Genomic DNA, 13193 nt, shown 5'->3' on the forward strand with positions numbered 1-13193 from the left:
GCTTTTTTTTTTTTTTTTTTTTTGGCCATGGCATATGGCTTGCAGGATCTTAGTTCCCCAACAAGAACTGAAGCCAGGCCATGCCAGTGAAAGTGCCAAATCCTAACTATTAGGCCACTAGGGAACTCCCTAGTTATTGGAGGAACTTTTTAAGAAGCATTTTCAAAGTGTGCTACAAATTCATTCAGTATATTAACAAAATCAAAGTTTATTCAAGCCATTTGAAAAATATTTGTGAACCCACAACAGAAATAATTTTATGGTAGAATTATTTACATTTCATTCTTATTATAAATGAATATTTCGTATTAATATAAACTGTAATCAAAAAAGACTATAAAATAATTTTTCAATGAAATATGGTTCATTGAAAAATTATTTTATAGAATCTAAAAACTACCTAATAAAATGTAAATTAAGCTTTAATATAGCACTAGTGTGATTTTTTTTCTGAAGGAGAAAGAGACAGAGAGAGCATCAGTAATATTAGAGGAAAATCCTTTGTTTACAGACAGGAATATTTCAAAAATTCTTTGAATGTCTGAAAGGAAGAAGCTATATGATACATTTGGAAAAGTCAGGAAAAAATCATAATATAGTAACATACCAAAACCAGAGGAATATGTAAAATATAATAACGTACTCTGACCAAGTTGAATTTATCCCTGGAATCCAAAGATGGTTTAATATTAGAAACCAATGTAATTTATCACATTAATAGCTTAAAAAGAAAAACTATATTATTTCAATACACATATAAAAATATAATTCAACCAGCATTCTTCAATTAAAAATGAAACACCTGAAAACGTTATTAACCTGATACTATGAATCTTACTGTCCAACCCAATCATTAAAAAAAAATTTTTTAAGAGTGCATTAAATCTTCAAATAGGGATGAAAAATTAGACACAACAGGGGAGAATTCTAAATCCTGAGGAAAACAAATCACTTAAAAGTCTATAAATTATAAAAAAAAAATCACTGCTGATTATGAAGGCCTTAAATGGTCTTAATTTAGTCTATCTATGTGACTGCTGTACTGAGAAATGATTTACAGAGCTTTAACAGTCACTGAGGAAAGTAAGATTTCTATGCAGCTTAAAAAAAGAGGATACAATAATTGGGAAGAAAGGTACAAAACTGTAATTACTTAAAACTAATAAGAGAATTCTGTAAAGTTACCAGACATAAGATCAGTTTATAAAAAATCAGGAGCACCAGTCTGACACGTAAAGAGCTAGAGGTCACATTACCATCCTCGCAAGAAACAAGCTGAATAACTAAAAAGCAACAATTATTCTTAGATCCACCAAAGAATTAAGCCCATATCACTATATGCTGTTCCATTAACTGCAAAGACAGACAAATACAGAGACTCATAGTTAGAACAGAAGCCCAGGACTTGAACCTTGCCACAGAAGCCAGTACCAGTAGCAACACAAACTATAAACAGTGAACTGGCTGAGGCCCAGTGCAGCCAAATTTAAGAGTTAAAAGCTCCAAGGGACCTTAGAAGAAGCTCCACACTTTGCTGAGCTTTTGCTCTAGGAGCCCCACCATGTTTTCAGAGTGAGAACTGAAGAAAAATTCCTTCAGATTTTTAGCAGGGAGAGAAGGAAAAGTAATCATTTTGAAATATGCCCAGAGCATTCTGTTTTCCTTAGAAAGCTGTCCTTAAGGGAAACAACTTTACCTAACTATTCAGATTAGGTTTTACAAGAGCATAACGAACTTTCAGGAAGAGAAATACCCAACTTCACGGCCATTTAGTTGTTCCTGTCTTATCAAAGGAAAAAAAAAAATCTATAAAACAGGTGTGAAGGTCACAGCTCAGAGGACAAGCACATTAAAAGAATGAGACCTAACTATAGGACTACAAAATGCTTCCCTTTCCCCCACACCTTACTATCACATTAATAAGGCTGCAGTATAATAGAATGGGCTTCCCTAGTGGCTCAGGTAGTAAAGAATCTGCCTGCAATGTGAGAGATCCACATTTGGTCCCTGGGTCAGGGAAGATCCCCTGGAGAATGGCTACCCACTGCAGTATTCTTGCCTGGAGGAGCCTGGCAGGCTACAATACATGGGATGCAAGGAGTCTGACACAACTGAGTGACTAAACACTTTCACTTTTTCTTTCATAATAACAGAAGATTACAGATAAAAGAAACAGAAGCCTCGGAATCAATTAAGAGTCTCTAGGGAAGTCCAAAACATCCAAGGAGACAAAAATAGACACTACAGTAAATTTAGTGTAAATTTAGTTGTTTCAGACAACTAAAGTTACAGGTTTTGTAAGCATACCCTAACTACTAGCCAGATAGCATAAAATTTCAGATGAAGGCCTATTTACCTCAGTTCCTTTCACTGAACACATAATGTGTGGTTTTCAGCCAAAATTTACAAGGCATGATAAAGGCAAAAAACAGTCTGAAAGCACCAAAACAAACAAACAAAAAACTTCAAGGCCAGACTTAAGATATAGCAGAAATTTTGGAATCATCAGATCCTGGAGTGACAACCCACTCCAGTATTCTTGCCTGGAGAATTCCATGGACAGAGGACCCTGGTGGGCTACACTTCATTGGGTTGCAAAAAGTTGCAACTTAGCAACTAAAACAACAACATTGATATATTTAATTAATTGGATGTAAAAACTGTTTCTGATGGTTAAGAAAATGTAAAATTAAACATGCTGTAGACAAAATCTGTAAAAAAAAAAAAATAAAATGTAATTGAGATTTTAAGTTCAAAAAAAAAAAAGAATTTAAAATAACTATTATTAATGTCCTAGGACTCTAATATAGAAAGTAGACAACATGGAAGAACAAGTAATGAAAATAGAGGCATGTAAACCCTAATAAAGAATCAAAATTAAATGCTAAAAAATCAAAAATACTGTAAGAGAAATGAAAAATGCATTTGATGGACTCACCAGTAGACTGGACATAGCCAATAAAAGAATCAGTAAACTTGAAGATAGGTGCTATGGTGGTTCAGTTGTAGACTTCTCGCCTCCCACATGGGAAATTCGGGTTTGATTCCTGTCCAATGCATCATGGTCATTTTGTTTTGGGCTTCCCTGGTGGTTCAGATGGTAAAGAATCTGCCTGCAATATGGGAGACCTAGATTGGGATGATCCCCTAGAGAAGGAAATGGCAACCTACTCCAGTATTCTTGCCTAGAGAATCTCATGGACAGAGGAGCGTGGTGGGCTACAGTCCAAGGGACTGCAAAGAGTTGGATAGTACTGAACAATTAACACACAAGCTTGAAGATATGTCACTAGGAAGTTCCCAAACTAAAAAGAAAAAAGAAGAGAAAAAATGGAATAGAATTTCTAAGAACTATGACAATTATAAAAATGCAACATACATTCAGGGGGAGTATCAGGAGAAAGAGAAAGGAAAAAAAGAAATGATGAATAATGGCTGAAAGTTTTCCAAAATTAATGACAAATATCAACCACAGATCAAGGAAGCTCAGAGAGCACCAAGTAGCTCTCTGTTGTTTGTAAATTTGGAATTTACAATAAATTCCAAAAAATCTACACCTAAGCATAGCATGGAGAAGGCAATGGCACCCCACTCCAGTACTTTTGCCTGGATAATCCCATGGACAGAGGAGCCTGGTAGGCTGCAGTCCATGGGGTGGCTAACATTCGGACACGACTGAGCAACTTCACTTTCACTTTTCACTTTAATGCATTGGAGAAGGAAATGGCAACCCACTCCAGTGTTCTTGCCTGGAAAATCCCAGGGACGGGGGAGCCTGGTGGGCTGCCTTCTATGGGGTCACACAGAGTCAGACACAACTGAAGCGACTTAGCAGCAGCAGTAGCAGCAGGCATACCATATTCAAACTATAAAAAATAAAGATAAAAATCTTGAAAGAAGCTGAAAATAAACACCTATAAAGGAACAAGATAAGAATTCTCTTCAGAAACCCGGTAAGCAAGAAGAGGGTAAGAGTGATATATTTAAAGTGCTGAAGAGAAACCACCAACAAAGAATTATCTATTCAGCAAAATTATCTTTCAAAAGCAAAGGAAATTATTTTTGTATATGTATGTTAGAGAATGTTCTAATTTTATTCTTTTATAAGTAGCTGTCCAAAACTAAACTCAAAATGGATTAAAGACCTAAATGTAAAACTGGATACTATAAAACTGTTCTGCCTATAAAATAAGGCAAAACACTCTTAGACATGAATAGAAGTAATATTTTTTGGATCTGTCTCCTAAAACAAACAAAAAAAAGTAAAAAAAGACAAATGGGACCTAATTAAACTCAAAAGCTTTCACACAGCAAAGGAAACCACGGATCCAAAAAAAAAAAAAAAAAACACTGAATGGATGAAAATATGTGCAGATGACATGACTGATAAGCAGTTAATATCCAAAATATATAGAGAACTCATACAACTCAACATCAAAAAACAAACAGCTCAATTAAAAAATGGGCAGAAGAACTGAATAGACATTTTTTCAGAGAGAAAATGCAGATGGCCAATAAGCACATGGAGGCCAACTCCAAGGAGTTTTATATTCAAACCAGGACATATTTTAGGACAAAATGCAACTCACATATTCATTGCCATTCAAAGTGTGGATAAAAGTAATCTGAAATCAAAAGTATCCAACATTGCACAAGTAGGTTTGTTTATTCCTCAAGCATATCCCAGCCCTGGTGAAAGTCACTCAAATCCCAGAGTTAACATTTCTACTTTGATGTTATCAGTGGTTGGATCTGTTGTAATTGTTAAGTGTTTTTTTAAGGGCCATTATTTGTATTTTAAAGAAGAAAAGGAATGCAATTAGATCAAGGACTGGATTTTAATAAATTGAAGGATAATATGAATCTTAAAATTCTATTGTGGATCATTACATAGCTCATGAAAATAATTTTAAGAATCTCAGTTCAGCTCAGTCACTCAGTCATGTCCAACTTTTGCAACCCCATGGACTGCAGCACGCCAGACTTCCCTGTCCATCACCAATCCCAGAGCCTACTCAAACTCATGTCCATCATGTCAGTGATGCCATCCAAACATCTCATCCTCTGTCATCCCCTTCTCCCGCCTTCACTCTTTCCCAGCATCAGGGTCTTTTCCAATGAGTTGATTCTTCGCATCAGGTGGCCAAAGTATTGGAGTTACAGCTTCAGCATCAGTCCTTCCAATGAATATTCAGAACTGATTTCCTTTAGGATGGACTGGTTGGATCTCCCTGCAGTCCAAGGGACTCTCTAGAGTCTTCTCCAACACCACAGTTCAAAAGCATCAACAAGTAAACACTCAGAGATATTTGAAATACTGTAAGTCAATATTAAAAGTATAATTTTATTTACTCATTGTTTCATTTATCATACATAGTGATAAATAAAACTCTTTTTCCTTCTTGCTGTCTGGTTGAATGTTACTTCATACAAAAGTTTTCTGGAATAATAATTCAAACTTTATCAACATGTTAAAGTTGTCTATGTGAATAGTAAAAGTACAAGTGTCAGAATGAAAAGAGCAATATTTGGGGGAAAATTAATTTGATCTTGGTCCTATTAAGTATTTATAACATTGTATCCTCTAAATATCTACAAAATAATGTAATGTTTATTGCACCTTATGGAAATTGAATGTTCTAGCATACAATACAGTCACCACCTATCATATTATGACTTTTTCCTATTTATCCCAATATAAAAAAATATCTATTCCTTTTACCTTAAAAATACATATATCCTTGTATGCTTTTCTTTTATTATAGAAAAGAATTAGTGAAGCTGTTATACAATGCCCTTGTTTTCAGATAAAGAAAGAAAAATAAATGTTTTTAAAATATTTTTTCCATCATTTAGAGTCATAGAGCCTGAGATGGACTTGGATTTCAAAACCCACGTTTGATTAATCTCAAAAATGATGCTCAAGATACACTCTCCACTGGATTCTGAAGGGCCTGAGGAGGCTTATGGAAGAAAGTCTGAGTTTCATTCTAAGTGTAGAAGAAGTCGTTGATGATCTATCAGTTCAGTTCTCTCTTCCCAGGATGCAGTCATGTTCTCCAAAGAGCTCATTTTATAGTTGAGGTGTGTTCAGTTCAGTTCAGTGCTCAGTCGTGTCTGACTCTTTGTGACCCCATGAATCCCAGCATGCCAGGCCTCCCTGTCCATCACCAACTCCCAGAGTTCACTCAGACTCACGTCCATTGAGTCAGTGATGCCATCCAGCCATCTCATCCTCTGTTGTCCCCTTCTCCTCCTGCCCCCAATCCCTCCCAGCATCAGAGTCTTTTCCAATGAGTCAACTCTTCGCATGAGGTGGCCAAAGTACTGGAGTTTCAGCTTTAGCATCATTCCTTCCAAAGAAATCCCAGGGCTCATCTCCTTCAGAATGGACTGGTTGGATCTCCTTACAGCCCAAGGGACTCTCAAGAGTCTTCTCCAACACCACAGTTCAAAAGCATCAATTCTTCAGTGCACGGCCTTCTTCACAGTCCAACTCTCACATCCATACATGACCACAGGAAAAACCATAGCCTTGACTAGACGAACCTTTGTTGGCAAAGTAATGTCTCTGCTTTTGAATATGCTATCTAGGTTGGACATAACTTTCCTTCCAAGGAGTAAGCGTCTTTTAATTTCATGGCTGCAGTCACCATCTGCAGTGATTTTGGAGGCCAGAAAAATAAAGTCTGACACTGTTTCCACTGTTTCCCCATCTATTTCCCATGAAGTGGTGGGACCGGATGCCATGATCTTCATTTTCTGAATGTTGAACTTTAAACCAACTTTTTCACTCTCCACTTTCATCAAGAGGCTTTTGAGTTCCTCTTCACTTTCTGCCATAAGGGTGGTGTCATCTGCATATCTGAGGTTATTGATATTTCTCCCGGCAATCTTGATTCCAGCTTGTGTTTCTTCCAGTCCGGTGTTTCTCATGATGTACTCTGCATATAAATTAAATAGATGATCTATAAGTGTACTCTAATTTACATTTCAAAACAGTTCTCTGGTTTCTGTGTAAAAAGGGAATCTACAATACATAAGAGGAAATGTCCTATGAGAAAGCTACAGCAATTGTCCTGGGTTTGAAATGATTTTGGCTTAAAGAAGAACGATAGGGGAAAATGAACATACTGAAAATAAAGTTAAGTGGAATAGAGAAGATATGGTCATGGACTGTATGGGGGAGATAAAGAGGAGTGAATGTGAGGATGAGTCCCATGTTTCTAACTGAAACTATGGGCAAACAGAAGTGTCATTTACTGAGATGAGGAAGATTTGGGAAAAGAGGATTTTAATAAAAGGAATAAAGAGCTGAGTTTGAATGTTTACATTTAGGTAGACTGTGAATAAATGTCAAATAACAGTATCACATAAAATCACTGCAGATGGTGACTGCAGCCATGAAATTAAAAGACGCTTACTCCTTGGAAGAAAAGTTATGACCAACCTAGAGAGCATACTCAAAAGCAGAGACATTACTTTGCCAACAAAGGTCCATCTAGTCAAAGCTATGGTTTTTCCTGTGGTCATGTATGGATGTGAGAGTTGGACTGTGAAGAAGGCTGAGAACTGAAGAATTGATGCTTTTGAACTGTGGTGTTGGAGAAGACTCTTGAGAGTCCCTTGGACTGCAAGGAGATCCAACCAGTCCATTCTGAAGGAGATCAGCCCTGGGATTTCTTTGGAAGGAATGATGCTAAAGCTGAAACTCCAGTACTTTGGCCACCTCATGCGAAGAGTTGACTCATTGGAAAAGACTCTGATGCTGGGAGGGATTGGGGGCAGGAGGAGAAGGGGACAACAGAGGATGAGATGGCTGGATGGCATCACTGACTCGATGGACGTGAGTCTGAGTGAACTCTGGGAGTTGGTGATGGACAGGGAGGCCTGGCGTGCTGCGATTCATGGGGTCACCAAGTGTTGGACACAACTGAGTGACTGAACTGAACTGAACTGAGAGATACACATTTTATTGTTGTCAGCATATAGATGGATTAAAACCATAGCAATGATTAAATCAATTAGAAAGTGTAGCTTGAAGAAAGCAGATTTAAGTAGCAGGCAATGGCCATGCCTACAAAGGTCCTAACAATGAAGAAAAAACTAATAAAACAATATAAAAGTATGGTCTACCATGATGCTAAAAGAATTTGGCTTCAAGAGAGTAGGTAGACTTATCAGTCCAAGTTTATAGGCTTATTGTTTCTTTCTTCTCACGTTGCAAAGGGAATTTTACCACCAAAATTCAGCTCCCTGAGGACTGGAGAGATACGAAGGTGACCATCCATCATTTGCCTCCTTATTTGGGCTTCCCAGGTGGCTCAGCAGTAAGAATCGCCTGCCAATGCAAGAGATGAGGATTCAATTCCTGGGCTGAGAAGACTCCCCTGAAGAAGGAAATGGCAACACACTCCAATATTCTTGCCTGGGAAACCTCACGAACAGAGGAACCTGGTAGGCTACAGTCCATGGCGTTACAAAAGAGTTGAATATGACAGCCACTAAACAACAACAATTCATTGATTTGGAAGCAAACCAAAATGCAAGCCAAATAAGATGAGCTTGGGGGTCATCCTTAACAATCTTCAAACATAGACCAGACTTTGACCTGGCATAATTCCTTTGGTCTGAGTGGCAGGATTGACAAGAAGGGTGCTGTGGTTCAAATGAGAAGTGCAGAAATCTAAAATTAGAGGAAAGTGGGAAGTCCTCAGTGAGATGTTCTGATTTACACTCATGACACTCAGTGGAACATGAGCTCTGCATATAGGCATTTTTGGGCCTGCCTGAGCTGTTGAGGCAGAAAATCTGTTGGCACTCTGTTCCTCCAGTGAGCTGGCACCAAGTCAACCAGTGCTAGTGGTTTTGAATAAACAGGTAAATGTGGAGGAGGTCTGAGAGGGGTAAGTGTAGAATACTTGAACTATTACAAAGAAGATGATAAAAGCTTGAAGTTCTCTGTTGGCAACCAGTGGTGTAGTTAATATTACCAGTGTAACTTGTAGGGCCCGGAGTAAAATGAGAATGAGAGGGCCTCAGTTGAAAAACAATTATGAAATTCAAGATAGCAACAACAAAGCACTAAACAAAGGGCAGGGCCTTCTAAGCTTGGGGCTCTGTACAAGTGCAAAGGACTTATGTCCACTAAGCCAGCTCTAGGTACAATCCAGGTTAAACTAGTAATAACACATGTAATATGGAATCTCTGTTCAGGCTTTCCATTACAGCCATACAGCAACATTCATGATCTAATATTTGATGTAGTTAATCACAAAAAATACGAAGTTTGGAAAGGGAACCTTAGGACTATTTTTTCTGGGAAGGAACCTAGCTACAGAAAATAAATATAGGTTTTCCCAAGTACAAGAAAAGAGATAGCCCTATGTGAAACCGGGCAGCCTTAGAACCAACCTCAGAGTCTCAAATGACTTCAGAGTTTCTGAATGAAAAACAAACAAACAAACAAACACACACAACTGACTACTTCCCCTGGAGGTGGGCAGTCAGCAGTGCCACAAAGTATACTTTATCTACCTTCAGGAATCTGTCCAAAGATATAAAACTGAGGGGTGGTATATATTCACAATCCTTCCAAACCAGTCACAAGGGAACTACCTTTCTGTGCTCCTAATTCATGTTGCTAGTGATGACAGGAGTTGCAGCTCAGAGTCACCTAACAGAGCACATGCAGATGGTGGGACTCAAACCATAGTGTCTGATGAACACTCACCATAACAGAAGCCTAAATTTAGATTCAGAAAAGCACAAAGCACGTCTTGAATTAACATGAAAGTGAGGTCAAACAAAAAAGTATAGTAGCTAGTTTCCAAAACTAGCTTTGGAGTTTGGAAACTGTTTTCAAAGATTCATAAGACCTCTTATTTATGCCTTTGTGTAGTCCCTTCATAAATTGGGTCTAGGCTGGCCCAACAACTTGCTTTAATTAGCAGGATGCAGCAGGAATTATGAAAGCTTCCATTTTTGTGTTCTTGGGAGCCCATGTATAAAATCCAGCTATGCTGATTGAGAGGTTCCAAGACTATAGGCAGAAAGAAACAACCTAACTATTTCTGATTCCAAGTCAACCCTCTAGATGATTCCATTCATAATTACCAGACTCCAAGTAAGACCAGAAGAGCTACCTAAGTTAGTCCAGTCAACCCACAAAATCATGAAAATAATAAATTGGTTGTTTCAAACCACTAAGTTTGGGGATAGTTTGGTATACATTAATAGCCAAAACAACCAATAAAGATATCAGAGTTCCATCAAGAAAACAGAACTACTATGAATATTATACACTAGGGAAGTTATTATAAGAGTTAATTGGGGAAGTAAAGAACTAAAGAAAGAGTTGGAGAGTTAAGAAAAGTTACTAACAGTGTTTCCTGAAGCACTGGAGTTAGATTTTGATGTTGAATGTTAGAAGCTAAGCAAGGCCAGGAACTATTAATAAAGTGGGGCTGTGAGGGCATGGTGTCAAAGTCTGTGGCAGCCTGTGGCCACTGTACAGCTACCACCTGTATGAGTTCTTCACTAAGTGTCTTGTTGTGGGTCGGGGATCATGAGAGGTAAGCAAAGCCAGCATTCAGGAAGAAGAGTTGGACATGGAGTAGGGAAGAGTAAGGGTGCCAGCCCATTTCCATCTGTTTTCTTTCTTACTGTCTCCTGTCACCTCTCCCTTCAGACAGTTATGGCTGTTGTTTTACTTATGCCTTCCAAATTTTAACATGTATTTATTTGACCAACTCAAACCAAAGTCTTGTGGTTTCTGGGAAATGTAGCTCAATCTTCTCCATGTTGCCTTCAAAGCCAATTGAAACATGGAAGGTAGGCAATGGTGACAATTGTGGGAGAGCAAAGAATGTCCTTATGTGGAATTGTGAGAACCCTGTCTTAGATGAACAATAAATAAATAATAAAACCATAATTAATAAGAATAAAATAGAAATAACTATATAATAATAAGCAACAATTACTTTAATTTTTTTCAGCTTTTAAAAATTTATTCATTTTAATCGGAGGCCAATTACTTTATAATATTGTAGTGGGTTTTGCCGTACATTGACATGAATCAGCCATGGGTGTACATGTGTTTCCCATCCTGAAACCCCCTCCCACTTCCTTCCCTATCCCATCCCTCTGGGTCATCCCAGTGCACCAGTCCTGAGCACCCTGTATCATGCATCAAACCTGGACTGGTGATCTGTTTCACATATGATAATATACATATTTTAAAGCTATTCTCTCAGATCATCCCACCCTTGCCTTCTCCCACAAAGTCCAAAAGACCGTTCTATACATCTGTGCCTCTTTCACTGTCCCACGTATAGGGTTATTGTTACCATCTTTCTAAATTCTATATATATTTGTTAGTATACTGTATTGGCGTTTTTCTTTCTTACTTACTTCACTCTGTATAATAGGCTCCAGTTTCATCCACCTCATTAGAACTGATTCAAATGCGTTCTATTTCATGGCTGAGTAATATTCCATTGCGTATATGTACCACAGCTTTCTTATCCATTCGTCTGCTGATGGACATCTAGGTTGCTTCCGTGTCCTGGGTATTATAAACAGTGCTGTGATGAACATTGGAATACACGTGTCTCTTTCAATTCTGATTTCCTCAGTGTGTATGCCCCAGCAGTGGGATTGCTGGGTCATATGGCAGTTCTATTTCCATTTTTTTAAAGGAATCTCAATACTGTTCTTCATAGTGGCTGTACTGGTGTGCATTCCCACCAACAGAAGGACAGGGTTCCCTTTTCTCCACACCTTCTCCAGCATTTATTGTTTGTAGATTTTTGGATAGCATCCATTCTGACCGGCATGAGATGGTACCTCATTGTGGTTTTGATTTGCATTTCTCTGATAATGAGTGATGTTGAGCATCTTTTCATGTGTTTGTTAGCCATCTGTATGTCTTCTTTGGAGAAATGTCTATTTAGTTCTTTGGTCCATTTTTTGATTGGGTCGTTTATTTTTCTGGAATTGAGCTGCAGGAGTTGCTTGTATATTTTTGAGATTAATTCTTTGTCAATTGCTTCATTTGCCATTATTTTCTCCCATTCAGAAGGCTGTCTTTTCACCTTGCTTATAGTTTCCTTTGTTGTGCAAAACTTTTAATTTTAATTAGGTCCCATTTATTTTTGCTTTTATTTCCATTACTCTGGAAGGTGGGTCATAGAGGATCCTGCTGTGATTTATGTTGGAGAGTGTTTTGCCTATGTTTTCCTCTAGGAGTTTTATAGTTTCTGGTCTTACATTTAGATCTTTAATCCATTTTGAGTTTATTTTTGTATTTGGTGTTAGAAAGTGTTTTAGTTTCATTCTTTTACAAGCGGTTGACCAGTTTTCCCAGCACCACTTGTTAAAGAGACTGTCTTTTCTCCATTGTATATTCTTGCCTCCTTTGTCAAAGATAAGGTGTGCATAGGTGTGTGGGTTTATCTCTGGGCTTTCTATTTTGTTCCATTGATCTCTATTTCTGTCTTTGTGCTAGTACCATACTGTCTTGATGACAGTAGCTTTGTAGTAGAACTTGAAGTCAGGCAGGTTGATTCCTCCAGTTCCATTCTTCTTTCTCAAGATTGCTTTGGCTATTCTAGGTTTTTTGTATTTCCATACAAATTGTGAAATTATTTGTTCTAGCTCTGTGAAAAATACCGTTGGTAGCTTAATAAGGATTGCATTGAATCTATAGATTGCTTTGGGTAGTATACTCACTTTCACTATATTGATTCTTCTGATCCATGAACATTGTATACTTCTACATCTATTTGCGTCCTCTTTTATTTCTTTCACCAGTGTTTTACAGTTTTCTATATATAGGTCTTTTGTTTCTTTAGGTAGATATATTCCTAAGTATTTTATTCTTTTCATTGCAATGGTGAATGAAATTGTTTCCTTAATTTCTCTTTATGTTTTCTCATTGTTAGTGTGTAGGAATGAAAGGGACTTCTGTGGGTTAATTTTATATCCTGCAACTTTACTATATTCATTGATTAGCTCTAGTAATTTTCTGGTGGAGTCTTTAGGGTTTTCTATGTAGAGGATCATGTCATCCGCAAACAGTGAGAGGTTTACTTCTTCTTTTCCAATCTGGATTCCTTTCATTTCTTTTACTGCTCTGATTGCTGTGGCCAAAACTTCCAAAACAGTGTTGAATAGTAGTGGTGAGAGTGGGC

General features: G+C 37.7%; 1 long non-coding RNA gene across 1 annotated transcript in view; it reads right to left on the reverse strand.

The window, feature by feature from the left end:
- The window catches only part of LOC147375717 (uncharacterized), a 284991-nt gene that overhangs the window by 181327 nt on the left and 90471 nt on the right, over positions 1-13193 (reverse strand). The window lies entirely within an intron of this gene.

Source organism: Bos grunniens, chromosome 3, assembly GCF_055505025.1.
Source record: "Bos grunniens cultivar Pamir isolate PY7600 chromosome 3, Bosgru_T2T1.0, whole genome shotgun sequence".
Taxonomy (NCBI): Eukaryota; Metazoa; Chordata; class Mammalia; order Artiodactyla; family Bovidae; genus Bos; species Bos grunniens.